The sequence below is a fragment of the Ambystoma mexicanum genome, chromosome 2p (genome assembly GCF_040938575.1).
Source record: "Ambystoma mexicanum isolate Mex_15411 chromosome 2p, UKY_AmexF1_1, whole genome shotgun sequence".
Taxonomy (NCBI): Eukaryota; Metazoa; Chordata; class Amphibia; order Caudata; family Ambystomatidae; genus Ambystoma; species Ambystoma mexicanum.
In genome coordinates this window covers 923,446,829-923,466,456 of record NC_090923.1, presented here as the reverse complement: position 1 = coordinate 923,466,456, position 19,628 = coordinate 923,446,829, and the positions used below count along the sequence as shown (strand labels likewise).

The window sequence follows — 19,628 nt, the reverse complement described above, 5'->3', positions numbered from 1 at the left end:
ATCAGATATCCTCCATTAACCCTTCATATGGTCTTTCTGCCTAGTATTACCAGAGTCTGCGCCAGGTGGTGTCTTTGTTATAGAATCTGCTCCATTTTTATCACAGGTGGACAAACAGAAATTGCCATATTGCCTAACTGAAGTGCTATATCTGGGTCAACTGATATCAAAAGATGGCAAACGGATAATACCCGACAGGGCAGCAGCCATACGGGCAGTAAATTAACCCAAAACAGGAAAGGAAATGCAAAGGTTCCTCGGCATGTGCAATTACTGCCGTGCCTGGATATTAGACTATGCCTCATACAGAAAACCCTTACTCCATGCACTCAAAGAGGCACAGAGAGAACATACTCTTTTAGTATGGACACAAGAAATGCAAACTGCTTATGAAATGCTAAAAGAACTGATTTCCACAGCACCCGTTCTAGCGACAACCGATTATGATCGCAAATTCTACTTGTTCTCACACTGCAACAGAACGTTAATGACTGCAGTAATAACACAAAAAACATTGCTAGGCCACAAGCCTCTGGCATACTACAGCGGCATCCTCGAAGCAGTTATGCAAGTACACTTCGCCTACAAACAAGCTCTCGCAGCCGCAGCATTCGCCATTGAAAAAAGTACCACGATTGTGATGGGATGCTCAGTGACCCTGTTTGTGGAGCACTCATTGTTTGCAATACTTGAGAGATCAACAAGTACACTAACAACTCAGAGAGCTACTACATATGAAATCATTTTGTCCAGCGCAAACGTACATATGGTACGTTTCAAGACAGTAACCCAGCCACGTTTATCACAGAAGCATGTACAGTGGAAGACATACAAAATCATGATTGCGCAACATACCAGGGGAAGGATGAAGATACACCCACAGCATGTGAAAATGCACTCTTAGCAGGCGAGGTATATTTCGTAGATGGGTCAGCATCAATAAAGTGTGAGACAGGCAAAAGGCATGTAGGGGCAGCAGTGGTGAGACTAGAGAAAGGGGAATACAAGGTGTTTGTACAAAAAAGACTGCCCGCACATTTTTCAGCACAAGCAGCATAGTTGGTTGACCTGATTGAAGCGTTACATACAGCACAGGGATCTGCAGTAACAATATATACAGACTCTGCCTACATGAAAACCACAGTACATGGGGGACTAGCACGATGGGGGAGAAGAGGATTTAGGAGAGCAGATGGGTCCACTGTACAGCATGCAGAATTATTAATGGAATTGATTGAGGCGCTGAAGGAACCAGCAGTGGTAACACTAGTTAAGTGCCAAGCTCACACGAACAATAGTGACGTCATCTCGCTAGGAAATGCAGCAGCGGATGCTGCTGCAAAAGTAACGACCTATCTCAAAAAAGAGATCTCAGGAGAATTTGTTTTACACAAGCATGTGGAGGAAGGGCAAGATGAGGGATATAACTCAATGCCAATCTCTCAAATAATTGAACTGCAGAAAGAAGAACTGCCTGAAGAAAATGAGTTGTGGGGAAAAGGGGGATGTAGAGTCCAAGGATCTTCTATGGAGACAGAATAACACGGGTAAAGTTGTAATGCCAGTAAAATTGTTAGAGATAACATTCCAGCAGCTCCACTTCCAAGCCCACAATGCAAAACAGCACATAGCTGCAGAGATACAAGAACATTGGTTTGTGCCAGGATTGCACGAGCATATGTCTAAAATGGTAGTAGAGTGTACAACATGTCAAATGTATAATTCAGGGATGACGTTAAGGACACTGAGAGGAACACTGCCCCATACCATTGGGCCATTCTGTGAACTGCACATTGACTATGCAGACATGGGAGAAAGGTGCAATGGAGGATGATACTTGATAGTGGTGGTCTGCCCGTTTTCACGCTCAGTGGAAGCAGGTCCCTGCGCACACCCAGATGCAAAACGCGCTACAACATTTCTGGTGAGAGACATGTTCCCCTGCTGGGGGATATGTGATATCATTCGCTCTGACAACGGGACACATTTCATCAATGATCTTTTCAAAGCAGCAACAACAATGCTGGGCATTACGCACAAATTATGCTCGATTTATCACCCGCAGGCCAACGGCTTTGTAGAAGAAATCAACGGCCTCTTGAAAAGTAGACTGTCTAAATTATGCCACACACTAAAGAAAAACTGGGTGTACTGCTTGCAGTTAGCACTATTCGGATTAAGGAACCAGCCAAGTAAGGACCACCACTTGTCCACGCATGAGATAGTTAGAGGCAGATGTATGCACACAGCAGTATCTCCACTTAGAAGGCAGTCTGATGCACATAGAAGCGCCACAGTACTGAGGGAGGAATTCCTGAACTATTTGAGAAAACTGACAAATGCAGCAAGGATGATAGCAAAGCAGTTAGCAGCCCCCTTCACACAAGAAAATGAGAGTGACACATGACACTGGCCACAGACAGCCAGGGGAGATGATATATGTGCGTAGCTTTGTGGCCCCCATAAATTGTGAGACAGGCCCCCCAGTGGGTGGGGCAGTAAGGTTTGGGCACCCCGGGGTCAGATTGGCACACCAATGTGCCCCTCTGTGCCAAGGGGAGTTGGGTTGCCAAAGGAAAAAAGTGAAAATGGTGGAACGCATTTTAGGGGGTGCTGTGGGGCACCCCAAAGGGACAGGGAATGTTCTAATGGGATGGGGCTTTGACCCCCCACCCCCTACCCGCAATGGAGTGGCTGCCATGTCATGCAGCCCTCCCTGGGACCAGATATTTTCTCCTAGGAAGGGATGCCTGAGCCCAGTGAGGTGTGCAGGACAGCCCCCCTTTGTCTGCCCCCCAGGGAGGGCTACATGAGATGAGCCGCCCCTCCAGTTGGCGTGGGGGGTGGAGAGGTGCACCCCCTTTGCCCTAGAAAATTCCCCAGTGGTATAGGGTGCCCCTCAGCCCCCACTAAAGGGCAGCCTGCCATTTTGAATTATTTTCTTTGTTTACTAAACTTGCCTTGGCGCAGAGGGGCACATTGGTGTGCCAATATTGCTCTGGGGTGCCCAAACCTTACTGCCCCACCCACTGGGGGGCCTGTCCCACAATTTTAGGGGGCATTACAGCTTTTCCCTTCAGGGAGGTATTGGCACACTGCCGGGACTCCCTGGTGGGGAGAAGCTGTAACGCCCCCTAAAATTGTAATATCCCTGGCCTTGGGCACCCTTCTCCCATGTGGGTCTTTGCACGGGGTTCTGGGTAATAAATTCTGGGCCGATTTGTGCAAGTCAGACCTCTGCGGATTCCCACGGGTGTCCTCTTTTCGGAAATGCATGGGGTTCCCTGTTTTCCTTGGTGGCTTGGACACCCAAGGCCCATTTCTGTATGGTGTGCCCGTCTGGAAAAAGTGTGAAATTTAGCTGTAAGAACAGACTTAGGGGTAGGGGTCTTTTAGGCTTTCCCCTTGAAGCCCAGGTAGATGCACCTACACATGTGAGGTACCGTTTTCATCGGGACACCTGTGGGAACACGGGACAGTAGGCCATGTGTTGTTGGCGGCGTGTTTCGGTGGTGAGCTGAGTGAAATGTGCGGAAAATGCGTTTTTTTCGCCAGATTTCGGACTTTGCCAGGGTTTCTGTGTAATAAATTCTGGGCCGATTTGCGCAAGTCAGACCTCTGCAGATTGCCGCGGGTGTCCTCTTTTCAGAAATGCAAAGGGTTCCCTGTTTTCCATGGTGGCTTGGAAACCCAAGGCCCATATCTGTATGGTGTGCCTGTCTGGAAAAATTCAGATGTCGGAAAAGACTTGGAGTTAGAGGTGTGTTCAGCTTTCCCCTTGGCGCTCAGGTACGTGCATCCACACATGTGAGGTATTGTTTTCATCGAGACACGGGTGGGAACGCGGGAAGGCATGACATTTGTTGTGTTTGTGTGGTTTTCATAATGTTTTGACCCATTTGCTGGTGCCCTTTGTCACACAACCCTTTCATTTCCCAAATGTGCCCTACATTTAGTCGCTGCTTTAAGCACATTTAGTCGCTGCTTTAGGCACCATACACTTTTGTAACTTGCACAAGTCACCAACCCTTGAAAAGGTCTACCTGTGCTCTTTCAAAAAATGTATGCTTGCCATTCCTCACCACATTGGTTTTCCTCATTTACACATGCTAAGTATGTTTGTTCAGGCCGTAAGCATAAATCTCCTGTGTACCATGGCTCAGTGTTTGGCTTGTGGCATTGCTTGTTTTGTGAAACACTACAAAAAATGTGTGCTTTCCTAACTGCAAGAGTCGGGAAATGTAGCGGAGCATTGCGTTTCTCAAAATTCATAGACGCCATTGCCGTACCAAGCCAACAAAGTCCACCACATACCTTTTTTCTGTCATTTTCCTGCTTTTTCCCCAATCTATGACATTTTCCCCTACCTAGTTGTTGCCCGACTTGCGCAAATCACCCCTTCCTAAACTTGGAATTTTGTCTTCTTTTCAGAAATGTATGCCTTTCCGTCCTCCAATTCGGCTTTCCTACCCTTTTCTTCCATTCTGTCCATGCCTGTCCAATTGGCAAAAATGGCCAAAGTCGCCTACCTCTCACAAAATGGTGGATAACCGCAACAAAATAATTTTTTTTCGTTTCCACTCACCCTGTTCTTGAAAGCCAGGAAAACAGGGAATTCAGCACAGCAAACCATTTGTTCCTAGCTCTTACAAGGAAAAAACCGCAGGCTTCTTTGTACATTATTTTATTCACATTTTTTGAAAAAACACAAAATGTTCGCCCTTTTTGGTTATTTTCTCTCACCCCCCTACAGCAACCTAGGATTCCTGGGTGGCGTTACGACCGCCTACATGTGAGAAAAAAGGGGCCAAATTTGGCCGAGATATCTCATGTAACAAAAAAGTTACAAGGCATTGAATGGCCACATACCGAAATCACCAAAAAAAGCCTTGGCACTGGGGGGAAATACCCATGGCACTTAAAGGGTTCAGTGCATGGCTACCTCCAAACTCGTAATGAGGCCCAATATGTACATACAAGTATAATTAGCAACAATGTAGATAATGCAAACAATGAGTAAGGAAATGGAAAATGCAAAGTTAAGTAGCTAAAAGTTTTCTTTTCTTTTAGGTAAAGGCTTATTCTATCGTCCCTCTCTCCCCCTCTCTCTTTCTGTCACCGTGTACATTTGGAAAAAAGAAAATGGAGCTGTATAGTTCATGTGCAATTAACACGCTGTAATAGAAGTTAGATGGGTAAAACTTATAATGGAAATTGACAAGTTATAAATGAACTTGAAATGTTGAGAGAATATTTATATCGATGTGCACTTAACCCCCTTTGTATACTACACTCTGTAGGATCATCCATGGCAACGACGGGGCCCCCCAATGTCAACGATAATATTATAGATAGAGATAAGACCAGAAAAAATTATTCAAGAAAATATTCCTATGAGTGTGGCCTGTTTTGTTGTGCAATTATTTTTTTTTCCATGATGTTCGGCCTTGTGCTCTATTGGGTGATAGCCTTTATATCTATCGGCATAAAGGAGGGGGGAGGAGGGGTGAAATTATTATAACAAGACACCCATCTCATATGGGATAGATTGGAAATGATTTGGGCGCACATGGCCTATAAAAGTGACACGCACAGTGAAAATTACACAATCAGCGCTCCTGGATTAATTTACCCCATGGCCGATTATAATGATTCTGTGTTTAACAACCATGAAAAAATTGTCATAGATGCCCCTGAATTTTTATGGTGGAACAATGAACTCCATACAACTACACAGGCTACCTCAGTCAACAAAAGGGGTGGAGAAGGTGGAATATTCCCAATAACACATGGGCTAAAAGAACATCACCCGGCGTAGAGGTGAAAAGAAGAAGGAAAAGGGGGGCAGGACAGACAAGATATGATGAATACTGTGGGCTAGGGTTGGACACTATAGAAGATCCACAGCACCCACACCAGTCTAACAAATGGTATGCAGACATGAGCACAACGGCAAAGCAAACCACAAATGAGAGCTGCTATATATGCTCCTTAATACCCCATGCCTCAGGTACTCCTAAAGTGCTGTTACCACAAGAGTAGCCTATTGCCGAGGCCCAAAGTCTCCTTCATCTCGCATTGTGCAGAATAAAAAACACTTTTCAAGCACACACTGTTTCATTTGAAATGCTGCAGAACGAGAAGACGTGCTACCACAAACCGCAAGGGGTGATCTGCCTAAAAGAGCCTTTTTTGGTAATAAAAGGAACATTATTTTTGGACAATAAATGGCAAGAAGAGCAAATAACATGCAAAGCAGAAGCACTGCAAGGACTGTCAGAAGGAAAATTGCAGTGGATCAAGAGAACATGAGCCCCAATATGGACATAACATATTGCAAAACTCACGTGGGTAACAGCCCTCGAAAAACCATTCAAGCTACAGAGAGAAATCCCATATGAGTTGTGCTTCCATGGAAAAGGGAGAGCCCATCTGGGCACAAATAAGAACTGTAGTAAAACTATCATCGTCGCAGACATGAAAAAAGGAACAGCTGCATTAATGGATGCTTACTGGGTTTGTGGCAAACAGGCGTACCTGCACCGTCCACAGTCTTGGAGGGGCTTGTGCGTTCTGGCAACGCTGCATTCCGCCCTGATGGTGATACCAGAAAGTCATATCCAAGGGGGGAGGGGGCTTTCGACAACCAAGTATCCAGATCCCTTGCCAACAACTGAAGAACCACCCGTATACGCCCTCTCCGAGGAGAAGCTGCAAAGCACAGTGTCGCAGAAACGAAGATCATTCAACTACATCTCTGAGGCATCCTCTAAATTTTTGGCACAGATTCCTGATCGATTTCGGATGTTCACATCCGCAGAGACGTTCTTTGCATCCCTCGTCCCAAGCATCCAGGCATGGGCCAATGCAAAATGGCTCCAGATCACTCGCTGGAAGTTGATCCAACTGGCCGACACAGAAGAAGGGTTCAATGTGATAAAGGTGGAGCTAAGAGCCCTGTGGCTAATGACAAAGCAGAACAGTTATGTTCTCGACCTGTTGACAGCAATGGATGGAGGTGTTTGCCAAAAAATCAGGAGCACAAGTTGCACATTCATACCTTCTGCAGATGTGGACAATTGAACGCTATCTCACGTTATAGCAGCGGTACACAACCTTGGTGAGCGGATGAAAGAAGAAGGAGGAGTGCAGCCTCTTTTTTTGTGGGTTGCATCCTGGCTAGGAATGACTGTCAAACTCTTGATAACCACCATTGTTTTTTCTTCTTTTCATTTTATGTGTTTTCCAGTTAGGCCTTAGGTGCTGTGCAGATGCGGTACCTAACAGTGCAATGATGATGGTGACAATGGGCTGTGCAAAAGGAGTGTTACAGATGACACACGAGCAACAAGCACAAACAGGGGATGACTCAGAGCCAAAATACAGAATGACGACTATCTATAACACAGGCTATGTCATAGACAGATTATATCACACAACAATCAAGGAGCCCCGTGAATTACAATGGTACGACGAAGTTTGGGTGGACCTGGAAGGGGATGGGGGTTGCATCTATATGACCTACACCCCTGATGAGTATGCCTGGGCACGAGAAAGCCTAAGGGCAGTATGCAGGGCCTGGATACCACGAAAGGGAACCCCCGCATGGGATGAAGCAATAGCGTAAGAAAATAAACGCCAAAGGTTGGGAGAATTACAATATTCGTTACTTGAGTAACGAATGTGAGGGAGGAAAGGTTGTTTAGGCCCTCTGCCCTCAATTCCCATCCCTGCATGCACACTATGCTCGTCTCACGCTGGCCATTCGCCTGTGGCCAAGGGTGCCAGACAGCCTCAGGACGAAACATAAAGGTGCAACATCTGTAAGAAGTTTGATTTTTTACTCCATTTTGTATGCGCAAAGGCTCCATTTTGTAACTGCCCCAGCAGGCCTCATAGAAACGCCAGCATGCAGGCCTGCACCTCTCCCCTGGGGTCGTGCACAGTCAGCCTGTTACTCCCCCCACCGCCTCCCCTCCGGTGTCTCTGTTTCTGTTCTGTTGCCATGAAAAGCTGGGCGCAAATGGTTACAAACAAAACATTGTATCTCTGGCCTTCCTGCCAGCATCGCTGACCTGTAAATGACAGGGCCAAGGCCTGGTCTTGGAAAAAACACATCCATCTCCCCAAACCTGCTCCGCACCCACAGACCCTACTCAAAGGATATACTACCCACACAACCTCTACCCTTACCCATTGTTTGATGTAACAGATGCCTGCCCCACAACTGCGTGCCACTCAGATTCACCCCTACCACTAATCCCGCATGAGACCATATATCCTTCATTGTAATAAATCCATAATAAAACAGCCATCATGAGGTCTAAAGGAACGTGTGATAAATATGTTAGCTGATTGATTGTAGTAGATACGAGATTTGGGCCCCAACACCCTTGCCCCACAGTCTAGGCTAATTGCTGTTAACATAATGTGCACGTAGATATGATGTTAGAAGAGCCATGTGACAGAATGTAAATCTCGTGGCCCCAAGGGCGGTAAAAACAAAAATTGTATCTCATTATGAAATTAACATGACCAGGGCCGTGTAACGTAATGCATTTAAAAGTGCAACTTTGATTTGAACCAACCTCTTCTTAGGGCATATTTAGAGATGGAATTTGTGAAACTCACTCAAGATTCATTATGTGTATCTTCAAACTTATTGTCTTGCCCAAGCCTCCCCGCGCACAAGCCCCCCACTTTTTCTCTCTCCTCATGACTATGCTGCTAGAGGCCCAATTCTCACGGATGACTCAGTGCAACAAATGTATCCTTTCTTCCTTCCATTGCGTCCACACTGAGCACTCGCCCCTTTGCCCCATGACAAAGATGACCCCCACATCTCTTACCTGACAAGTGTCCAACGTATAAAATACATGTGAAATATATTGGGCCTCATTACACGGTAGGCGGTGAGCCATGGCGCTATTAGCGCCATGGCTCATGCCGGTAAAATACCGGCACCGCCTTGGCGGAAAGGGGATTTACCGCCCCATTCCAAGGTCGGAGGGGCGGTAAATCCCCCTTCCGCCATTGCCCTTCCCCATTCCCATTTCTGCCCCATAGGGCTCTATGGGAATGGGGAAGGCGCTAATTACGGCACCGCAATTTTGCGGTGCCGTAATTAGCTCCGAGGTCCCTTAGCGGGTTGGATTTTAACGCCTGCAAAAAGCAGGCGTTAAATCCCCCAACCCGCAAAGGGACCTCGTAGTAAGGCGGTAGGGATTTACCGGTACCGGTATTTTACAGGTACCGGTAAATCCCTACCGCCATCCGTGTAATGAGGCCCATTGTCTTCTCCCCAACTGTCGAAATACAATTTATTATCATTTATTGTATGATTTGAAGTAGTGTGCAGATTAGAGAGTTAGCATCAATCACCCCATCCAGAACCACATAACCTTCACCTCGCACCGACCAGCCCAGTGATGCATGTGATGTCCGCTTTCTCGCCAACCAACCATCCAATCGCATGGGAGTGGCCCATAAAGAATACATACTGGACCTGCGGCTACACCCATCGAAATGGAACTTTCGTACTATATATGTCTCGTCACTCATGACGCTGTACCCCTTTTTAATGCCATGACAATGTAATGTTGGGCAGAGCGCTCTCGGGGTATGCAAAGTCCTCTGCTTGCCCTATTTTGATTTAGATAAATGTTACCTCTTAACTTCACCCACACTTGGTCTTGGTCTGATGCCCTCCTGCGGTGTGTCCATTATTGGCTCTCATTGGGGAGTTTGGATTGTCTTTTGGGGGACTGCTCACTTTCAATACTCAGAAAGGTTTTGCAGTTTATTCCCCCCTCACCTACGGGCACCGGTTGTCTCTGCCCTGGTCCTTTGTCGGATCCATTATTGTAACTCTCTTTATTTGGCCCAGCCTGCTTAGCTACTTCACTGCCTTCAAATTCTTCAGAATTCAGCTGCCCGCCTCGCCGCGGGTTCTTCCTATCGGGATCATATTTCACCAGTTCTCAGTGCTCTGCACTGGCTCCCAATGGCTTAAACGTGTTCATTTCAAATCGCTTCTCCTGGTGCATAGAGCTTTTCATACAGTTGGCCGAGTATTTACAGCTGAGGTTTCTACCCTATGTTCCAGGTTGTGTACTGCGTTCTAGCGACCGCTTCCTTCTTGCCGTCCCTAGGTTTCGTCGTGCTCGAATTGGCGGCCGCTCATATTTTTTGTCAAAGCCCCTATGCTGTGGAATGCCTTACCTATTGCCCTTCATTCTGTTACTGCTCATTTGCAGTTTAGAAGGGCTCTTGACACCTGCTCTTCTGAGCCCTGTTCTTTCTCTTCATCAGTGCCTCAGTCTTAGCGCCAGGTTGCCTTTGGTGTCGGTTGCGCTGTATCTTGGTACAAAAACTCCTAACATAACATGCTCTTCTGTTGAATATATGTAATTTATGATGTATAATTGTTTATGGTTATAGGAATGGCCAGTCTGTTTGTAATCTATTTATTGATGTTGGGGTGCAGATTATTGTGCTCTTTTCTTTTGGCATAGGTGTGCCTGAAATAATGGTCTATATTTTTTAGTAGATTAATTATTGCGTTATCATTGTGGTAAGTATATGTGATATACTTCTATTTTGGTGAATTGGGGTGTATTTGGCAATTCATTTTTGGTGTGTATTTTTGTGTGGAAGACATCAATTTGCCCGTTAGATCTGCCTATCTGTCATATGGTAGAAGAGTAACTCATGGATTCATTGCTGTTGACTTAGGGTTTCTGTTCATGGACAGTATTATTCATTTTAGTTCTGTGCTTATTTTACCATTGCATTTGCACTGCATGCTATTTGTACTGTTGTACTCAGGGCCGGTCTTTGCATCAGGCAGCCCAGACTGCCTGACGTCAGTCAGCCTCTAGGGGCGCTGCACCAGCAGTTCACAGTGCCAGTGCTAGAATACATGTGTAACACGTTTGTTTCCTAACATTATAAAAATGAATGTACCTGTTCATTTTTATAATGTTAGGAAAAGAACGTATTACACGTGTATCCTGCCTCAGCCAGGACAGTTTCTAATCCATTTGGTGCCCAGGGCGAAACACTAGGAATGCGCCCCCCGCATCCCATCCCATGTGCCACTCCTGCCGCACCCCACGCCCCACTCCCGCCGCACCCCGCGCACCACTCCCACCGCACCCCGCGCACCACTCCCACTGCGCGCCATTCCCAAACTACACCGTTAAGGAACTCCTACCCAAAGTCAAACAGTCCGTCACACAAGGAATGAATTGCCATTTGCAACGGTAGGCCACTTTTTCACTGGTGCCCAAGACAATGAGGACTGGGCACACCAAGAGACCATGAATATGGCATAGGATGCAGTATATACAACCACCAAAGAACACCAGATGCTGAAGGGGGTTTGGAGGCAACCTAAGCCAAAAGGGCAATGACAAGAAGACACCTGAACCCAATAAACATTCACTTTAACATTCTTTGAATGGGAATCAAGTGTATGCTTTGATACAGTAAAGTCTTGACTGTTGCAAAGGATACATGGACCATGATTATGTATTTATTCATGCAATGTAACTGCATATTTATTTATGCAATGTGTGTCAGATACAGGTATTATACGTCTCCATGTACCCAACAAACATTGCATGAATAAATAAATAAACCGGTTCGTGGCTTAAAGAATATTTACGCAGCAACACTGGTCAAAACTATTATCCGCATAGTGAAGTAACTCATCACCATTGCCATGGAAGTGGTTTAAAGTGTAATTGAGATATAGTTTGGAAAAGAAGTGGCATGAAGAAATAGCGCTGCTTTAAACTATTATTTTGGCCATTTTCTAGGCTTGCAGGGACGCACCATGGGCCCAAACGGGTCTCCGTTTGTACCGTGTCAGGGTCCATGGTGCGTATCCTGCAAGGCACGCCCACTCCCAACAGCCCACTGCACCTCCCCTCCCATCTTAATGCCAGCACAAAACCATTTAGTGACTAATGGGCCACCATTAGCAGTTCCTGCCGGCATTGTGATGGAAGGGTCTGGTCTTAGCTGCAGGGGGACCTAAAGTATTTTTATTGGTGTGCTTATGCCCCCCACCCCAAGTGGCGCGAAAGTGGTCAGAGGGAGCCTCTGACTTCTGTAATGTCATATAGTACTTTTGTACTATGTGACATTACAGTCGGAAGGGGCAGCGCCAGCACCTGACCTGCAGAACTTTCCCCACATCAATGCGCCGCCCCGCAAACTGGGGAATTCCATCCCCTCCAGAGGCTCCAGGGACCGGGGCAACTGCACCCCCGGGTGAAGGAACGGGCCTGGCCTCGGCCCTCAGGGAGGGCAGGGCAATTGGCAAATAAATTAACAACATTTGTTGCTTTATTACCTTCCCCCGGGTGTTGTCGGCCCCAGCCATTACAGAAAAGAGGAGCGATTTGGTCATTAAATCCTGAAGTTGTTCCCATCACAAGCACACACTGCCAAGCAGCAGCAGAATCAGCAAATACAAACAGTTGCCGCATCGGCTGATTGGGCCTTGTTTCAGGAAATCCGGCAGTAACTACAGCCTGCCGAGGCAAGCACACTTCTTTCCTCCTGCTCCCATCCTCGCAGGTGAGGCCTATTGCTGCATAGACGTTTTATTTATTTTAAAATGATATTGCGGAGATGACTGGGCCAACCAAGAACGGCCTCTGGAGGCCACAAAGCTAGACATTTTTGTCAAGGCTCAAGTAGTCATGAAAAAGGAAGCGAGCACTGGTGGTGGACTCTCCTCAGGAGATCAAAAGTCCGGTTCTCGGAAGGCCTGGGCAGAGTGTCACCGTCAGCAGATCTTAGACAGTTGCACATTCCAGCGGGGTTGGATTGGTCCGTCCGTCGGCCATTCGGCCCGTGGCCGGGCCAAAATCACTTCGAGGGCGAGGCTCTGGGGGCCGGTACCACGCTTGGGCCAGTTTGGGGCCCTAGTTCCCGCTCCCGAGCATATTGTTCATCGTTCCCTCTTTCCTGGGCATGCACTGCTGACTTTATTTTAGTGCAAGAGTTTCATACATTTCACTGTTCGCTCAGACTTGTTTTATACTCTTCTTTGTCGTTGTGCTTCTTTTGTTTGGAATAGCAATCACGCTAGTCTAACGAGATAAACAAACACCTACACGAAAGCGCCTTGTGAATGATGGTGTGAAGGATGGATGCAGGCGCTGGACCAAAAGATGAGCGAAGTCTGCACAGCAGCTGACTTGGGAAAGCGACTGAGCAACTACAGTAGAAACCGTCTCCGTGGATGGTTGGCCCGTCTTCCGTATAATGCCAATACCCAGACTTGCAGGATGCATGCTTCACTTTCTATGTTCCATTGGGGGTGACATGCTGTAGCATTCAATTCATGGCCTTTAAAATACCCCGAACGGTGCAGCTTCCGATCTCCTTTAACACAACCGCTGGGAAATGGCCATGACTAGCTAACGCTACATTAATCAAAGCCAGGTCTCGAAATAATGGTTCACGTGTTGGGGAATCACCTGCTCACACTTTCTGTCGTGTGACCAACCAGTGCGCAAAAGGTGTTTCAGAGCGTGGGACTCTTGAAGCCACCCATTTCTGCATTTGATACACCAGCAGCTAAACAAACCCTGGGGAGGCAGCTCCTTCTGCATAGTACATTTCTCCCCCAAGCTCGGGACAATGCTCTTTACCATAATGGAGAATGTGAAAAAGCGCAGGGCTGCAAGGTTGGGGGGTAAGGGTGGAGGGAAAAGCGCACAACGCTTGGGGTACACTGGAGATGCTTGCCCTAATACCCGCAGTACTCCAAGTCCCTTGAAATTAAATTCATCTATACACTGCACAATGTGCAAGGGCCGCTGTTATTCAAGCAGCACGCGACTAGTAATTTGCAAAAAGTAAACTTAACGAGTCCCAAGAAAAGGTTGCCTTGCACCCTTTAAGAATTTGATTATTTTTGTTTTTATGTTGGGATGGTAGACATCGTTTTTCTTTGCAATCTTACGGTTTCATGGTGCTGTCGGGAGCTAAAATGAGTAATCACAAAGGAAACATTTAAGAATTGTGAGAGTTCACGAGCATGAGCGAAACAAACCCAACACTCGAACTGCTATTTCTCTGCCGCGGTAATGCACTGCAGTGTGTTTCAATGTAAAGTCCACATTGTAATGTCATAATTTTATAACGCCACCTCTCCAACATTAACATTGGGAGCTATGCTGAATTGTACATGCATGTCAACTGTCTGCATATGTTTAAAGTGCACTTTACCACTCACATGGAGTAGTGATATTGTTGACGTGTGTCCCTCCTAAATATATTTAACTTCCCGTGAAATATTTGATGAAATACATATTGCATAAATGCATGTATTTTAATGCTGAGATAGACAGGCTTGTACAGCTATCGGTGGGTATGTTGCTGGTGCTTGTTCTTGGAGGTTCGAGTAACGCTGTTCAAGACCAGTCCATCACCTCTTAAGAGTGGCTAAATGTTTGAGGTCATACAAATGACATTAGTGTAGATCTGAAATTGTCGATTCTCTGACCTGAGTCACAGCAGCAAACTGTCCATTGTTACTAAAAAGGAAGAGCAAAAGCAGACTAACATAACCAGGCCTGTTCGGGTTGGACCCTCTTATTGCTGTTTTCTGAGGTTCATGAAATTCAGCAGATGCCAGCATTGACAATTTTGTTAACTTATAGTCCCCACTCCCGCTGCTCAGCCCATGACACATGCATGAGATCACAGGTCGGGTGGGTGGGGGGGGCGCCAACGATGCTTCCCGCCTGGGGTGCAATCTGTTGTAAGACCGGCCCTGGTTGTACTTTGCAGTCATGTCTACCTGACATGTGCACTATGCACTTTATAGTAGAGTAAAGTTTACATGTGTTTTTTATTATGCATTTTGCACATCAGTTAAGCATTTCAGGCACTATGCACTTTATAATTGTGCCCTGTCTGTATTTGCACTATGTACTTTGCAGTTACGTCCTGTTTACATCTGCACTATGCACTTTATAACTGTGTGCAGTAGATGGCTTTGCACTTGACTTGGGGTCTGCAATACGAGAGGACACTTTGCTGTATTTGCACATTTATGTAATCTATATCCATTCATAGTTGTCCCACTTAAAGTGGTAAGAAATATCCCTTTTAAAATTGATTTTAGAATTATCTCAGACCTCTCTGAATGCTCAGCATATTAGTAATAATGACTATTTATGCCATTGTCACTGTTGAATATGTAGTGGTGTATTTTTATATTAGCATATTAATATATCATGCTATGTCTTTGAAAGATGTATATGGACCTACATCAGCTCTGTGCACTTTGCAACCAATTGACTTTCCTGTGTTGAATAGGGATTAAGTATACTATAAGATGGCCGCCACAAAATACTGCTATTATCTAGTGAGCAAAATACCATAGAGTAGTATTTTACTCCTTTTAACCCGTAGAAGCATTGTGCTGTTTGAGTGTGAACAAGTGCCCGGAGGAGGCACAAAAACGCTTTGCTTTGCTTTTTTCTACGTGTGGACATTCGTCCTGTTTAAATAAACGTGAGCTTTTTTTCAGACTTAGTTTTGTCTGTTTGGTGCAGCTGTGTGTAGTGCGACCCAGACATCGTTAGATGTCAGTTTTTCACCAAAGTCCAGACTGTTGGAGGTCCTGGAGCACGATACTGATGCCTGTGTGCATTTGGCTGAAAAAGGCTTAGCAGGGCAGGCCAGACTCCAGTAGAGGAGCAATCCCAGCGGTCAAGAATGTGTATGGGTGCTGTGAAGAGTTGGGGTGGAGTCAGTGCGAGAGACTCGCTATGAGTTCAGCGTGCCCGAATTTATTGGAGGACTGTGCTGCGTTAAGGCACTGTCTGGTGTAAGTAGGCAGAGAATTTATGTGAACAGCACAACCACATTTTTGTCGTAGTCCTTACTGTATACTTATGTGTGTGGTTAGCCATGCCTGCGGCCAGTGGAGTGGTATATTATTATACGTACCTGGCCGCATTGGTGGCCCTTTGATGTTAGGGTGCCCACTCTGGTATTACTGCTTCTTCTGTTGGTTGTTGCGGCTGTGATAAAAACGGTTAGCAGCAATAACAGTCTATGCTCCAACTAATCGCCACGGGGGGACGGGTTGTGCTGTCAATATCTTCCGGGTGTACGATTGCAGTGGTGATGGCGATGGTTCTTTATTTTATTTTTTTACATTTATAGCAGCGCACAAAGCCCAAAGGTATCTATGCACTAGTTACATTGGGAGAAATAATGTCAGGTAGGTTCGAGATACAGTAAATTACATGCAGCACAAGGCCACCAGGTCACATCAGGTAGGTTGCGGTCAAAACAGATTACATGCAGCACAAGGTCGCCAGGTCACATCAGGTAGGTTGCGGTCAAAATAAATTACAAGCAGCACAAGGCTGCCAGGTCACATCAGGTAGGTTGCGGATACAGTTAATTACATGCAGCACAAGGCCACCAGGTCACATCAGGTAGGTTGCAGCACAGGCTACAAGGTCAAGTTCGGAGTATTGCAGACAAAATAAAGTTACAAGTGCAGTACAGGCTGAGAGTCTAGTTCGGTGTATTGCATAACAGTGAGTAACATAAGGAGGAATCACACTGAGGTATAGTTTGCGGGAGGAATTTCACTTAGCATAGAGTATCTTTGCACATACCGGTAAACCACTCCATTAGGCTAGGGGCTTCATCAGACATGGAAGATAAGAGAGGTATGGGGAAAATGGCATGGCGGGACAAGAGAACACACGCAGTTCATAATAGGGCATTGTGCGCTTAAACAGAGTATAGTTATTGCCATTGCATAGGTCTTTCAGCGGGGGGCATCGGGGTGAGATCTGAAGCTTGGGAGGTTTCGGTACGTCAGGCATGCAGGAAGAAGTAATAGAGTTGTGTGATGCAGAAGTGGATCGCAGGGCGTGATAGATGTGAGAGTTTTTTGCAGTAGTGTGGCTGCATGAAACTGATAAAAGCAGCACTCCACCTGTGTAACTGGCGATGGTTGATCTCATTACCTGGTGATGTGTTGTTGAGAGCAGTGGGTGGCTTCAGGGCTGGTACTCGCGCATGGCATAGGTCCCGATCGGTACCTCAACGGTAATGCAGTATGGCCCGGCTGGACAGGCAGCTATTCCTGGACAGGCCCAGACAGGATGTGCAAGTGGCCTTAGACAACGGCCTTGCACATCGGCCGGCTACACCATCCAGTGAAGTCGCATTTCGGGATTTGCAGCCTGCCGGAGCCAATCAGGCGACTCCTTGTTGGGGCTCGTCCTGCAGCATGATTGTGTCATAGAGATGCCAGCCCGGCATCAGTCATTCCCGGCAGCCATTTTCAAGTGGCTCGTGGGTTCTGTGGATGAATCTGCCTTTACTGGAAATGTGGTTGCTGTCAAGGGCATGGGGCTCAGACGTTTCTCTGCCCAGGCCTAGACAGGATGTTCAAGTGGTCTTAGACAACGGCCTTGCACATAGGCCGGCTCTGCCATCCAGCAAAGAAGTTTTTTGGGATTTTCAGCCTGCCAGAGCCAATCAGGCGACTCCTTGTTGGGGGCTTGTCCTGCAGCATGATGGTGTCCTAGGGATGCCACTCCGGCATCAGTCATATACCCGGCAGCCATTTTCAAGTGGCTCGTGGGTTCTGTGGATGAATCTGATTGGTTCTATCACACCACTGTGCTTCTCCTACTATTGATGTGATTTGTCCATTTTCTATACATGCATGGTGCAACCTTTCATCAAACCTGAGATATTACATTTGTGAGTGCTGTGAATCAGCTAGTGGCAATTGAGAGAAGGCAGGGTCATGATGGGTGTATGAGAGTGTGTGTGGTATGGGAATGCCACGAGCACAGCCGACACCGTTGGGTGTTTTGGGAAAAAGGTTGGTGACGCCACAATCGCAGTCGCACCGCCTGGTGAGACAGTTCATATATTCAGGATTTATGGGGTTTTCAGGAAAGTGCGGTAAAAAGGCAGGTTTTTAGGGCTTTATTGAAGGAGAGGTAGTTTTCGGTGTGGCAGATGTGCCGAGGAAGAGTGTTCCAGATGGTGGGCGCTAGGATAGAGAAAGCCGAGCCACCAACTCTGGTGGAGTGGTGCAGTGGAATAACCAGGTGGAGAGTTGAGCCTGGTCAGAGGATTCTGGGGGCTGGTAGTGTATGATTTTGTTCTGAAGGAACTCAGGTCCAGTATTATGAGGTGCTTGGTGTATGATGCTTGTATATAGTCTAGGCTAGCTCTTTATTTGTCATGTACTTATACACCCTTGTGTGTGAGAAATATTTCACTTCTACTATAGTAGGACATTAACATCTGGACATTTATGAAGTGAGTGAGAATGCATGAAGGAGGGCAGAGGGGATGAAATGTTTCTGGACTATGTATCAATACCATTATTGCATTGTTGTGCCATTAAAAAAAGCAGATTGCAAGAATATGTCCATATTTATACTTGAAGCATAAACAGTACCTAGGATGTAAAGCACATTCTCGATGGTTCCTTCCACCAGAAAATAACAAACCATAGCCGCAGCAATCACCTTTCCTATCCTGTTCTGCCAGTTGTTATGTAAAATACTGTCGACCGTCCCCCCCACCCCCCCCACTAATTGCAGCTTCCTTCTGGAACAGTATAATATTGTTTATGTAGTCAAGTACCTTGTCTGGTTCCATAAAGGCAGACGCTTCCCCATCAAAATCAAGTTTAACTATGACAGAATAAACTATGTAATATGAAAGAGTGTCCTGCCCTGCCACCACTTTCATGTCGGCAGATTGCCTCCTCTACCGCATAACACTCTTTTCTCAAGTCATTAAATATAACTATTCTGTTCTCCTGAATGGCAGAGGAAGACATTATAACTTTACAAGTTCCAACAAGGATAGTGACCCTAGGAAGCTGACACGCAGAAAGGTGGTTCCAAGGAAATATTTCTACTCACTTTGATAGATCTGCAGATCCTGGAAGGAGTGTCCTGCCATAAGCACGGGACTCCTAATGTCAAGCCTGAGGCATGTTCAGATGATGATGCAGTAGCCATGACAACGCTTAGGCGCCAAGAACTGCATTATGATGTCACAATAGAACAGAAAGCTCGTCGTTGCCTGTGGTGCAATTGAATAGCCTGTCAGGTATTTAGCTTCTCTCGCAATTCACCCCTTACATTCTTTCTATTTTAAAAGAGTGGGCGGGTATGGCACGAGTTTGCCAGCTCTCGTAAACCTTCCTGCCCTGCTAGGCACTCAATCGGGCAATTCAACCGCCCGCCTTTTATTTTGTAGCCACACGGACAGACTGTTACACACTAAGAAAATGTCTACAAATGACTAATTGTTCCCTCTGGCTGTTGAATTTAATCATACTGGGATGTTGAATATTTCAACATCACTTCTCCAGAGCATCAGTGCTATGGATGTGTTCGAGTTTTTGAGTCACTTCGTGATCTAGTGCATATTTTCACAGTTCATTTGTTTCACAGGATCAGTGCTGTGATTGGCCATCTTGAACAAATGGGGTTTTTATCAAGGGAGTCTCCAGTATGGCAGGAGTAGAGGCTGGGGGTGAATTATGGAAATGGTCCCTCTTTTCAGGGGATATCGAGTTCTCCCAATATGTGATG

The 19,628-nt window shown here is 46.2% G+C and overlaps 1 protein-coding gene across 1 annotated transcript in view; it reads right to left on the bottom strand.

Annotated features, from left to right (window-relative positions):
- The window catches only part of LOC138565964 (mucin-2-like), a 233,662-nt gene extending 214,330 nt beyond the window's left edge, over positions 1-19,332 (bottom strand). Inside the window, exon 1 of the mRNA XM_069643057.1 lies at positions 18,951-19,332. The gene's annotated coding sequence lies outside the window, so the exon portion shown is untranslated. The remainder of the gene's footprint in view (positions 1-18,950) is intronic.
- Between the last annotated feature and the right edge of the window lie 296 nt (positions 19,333-19,628).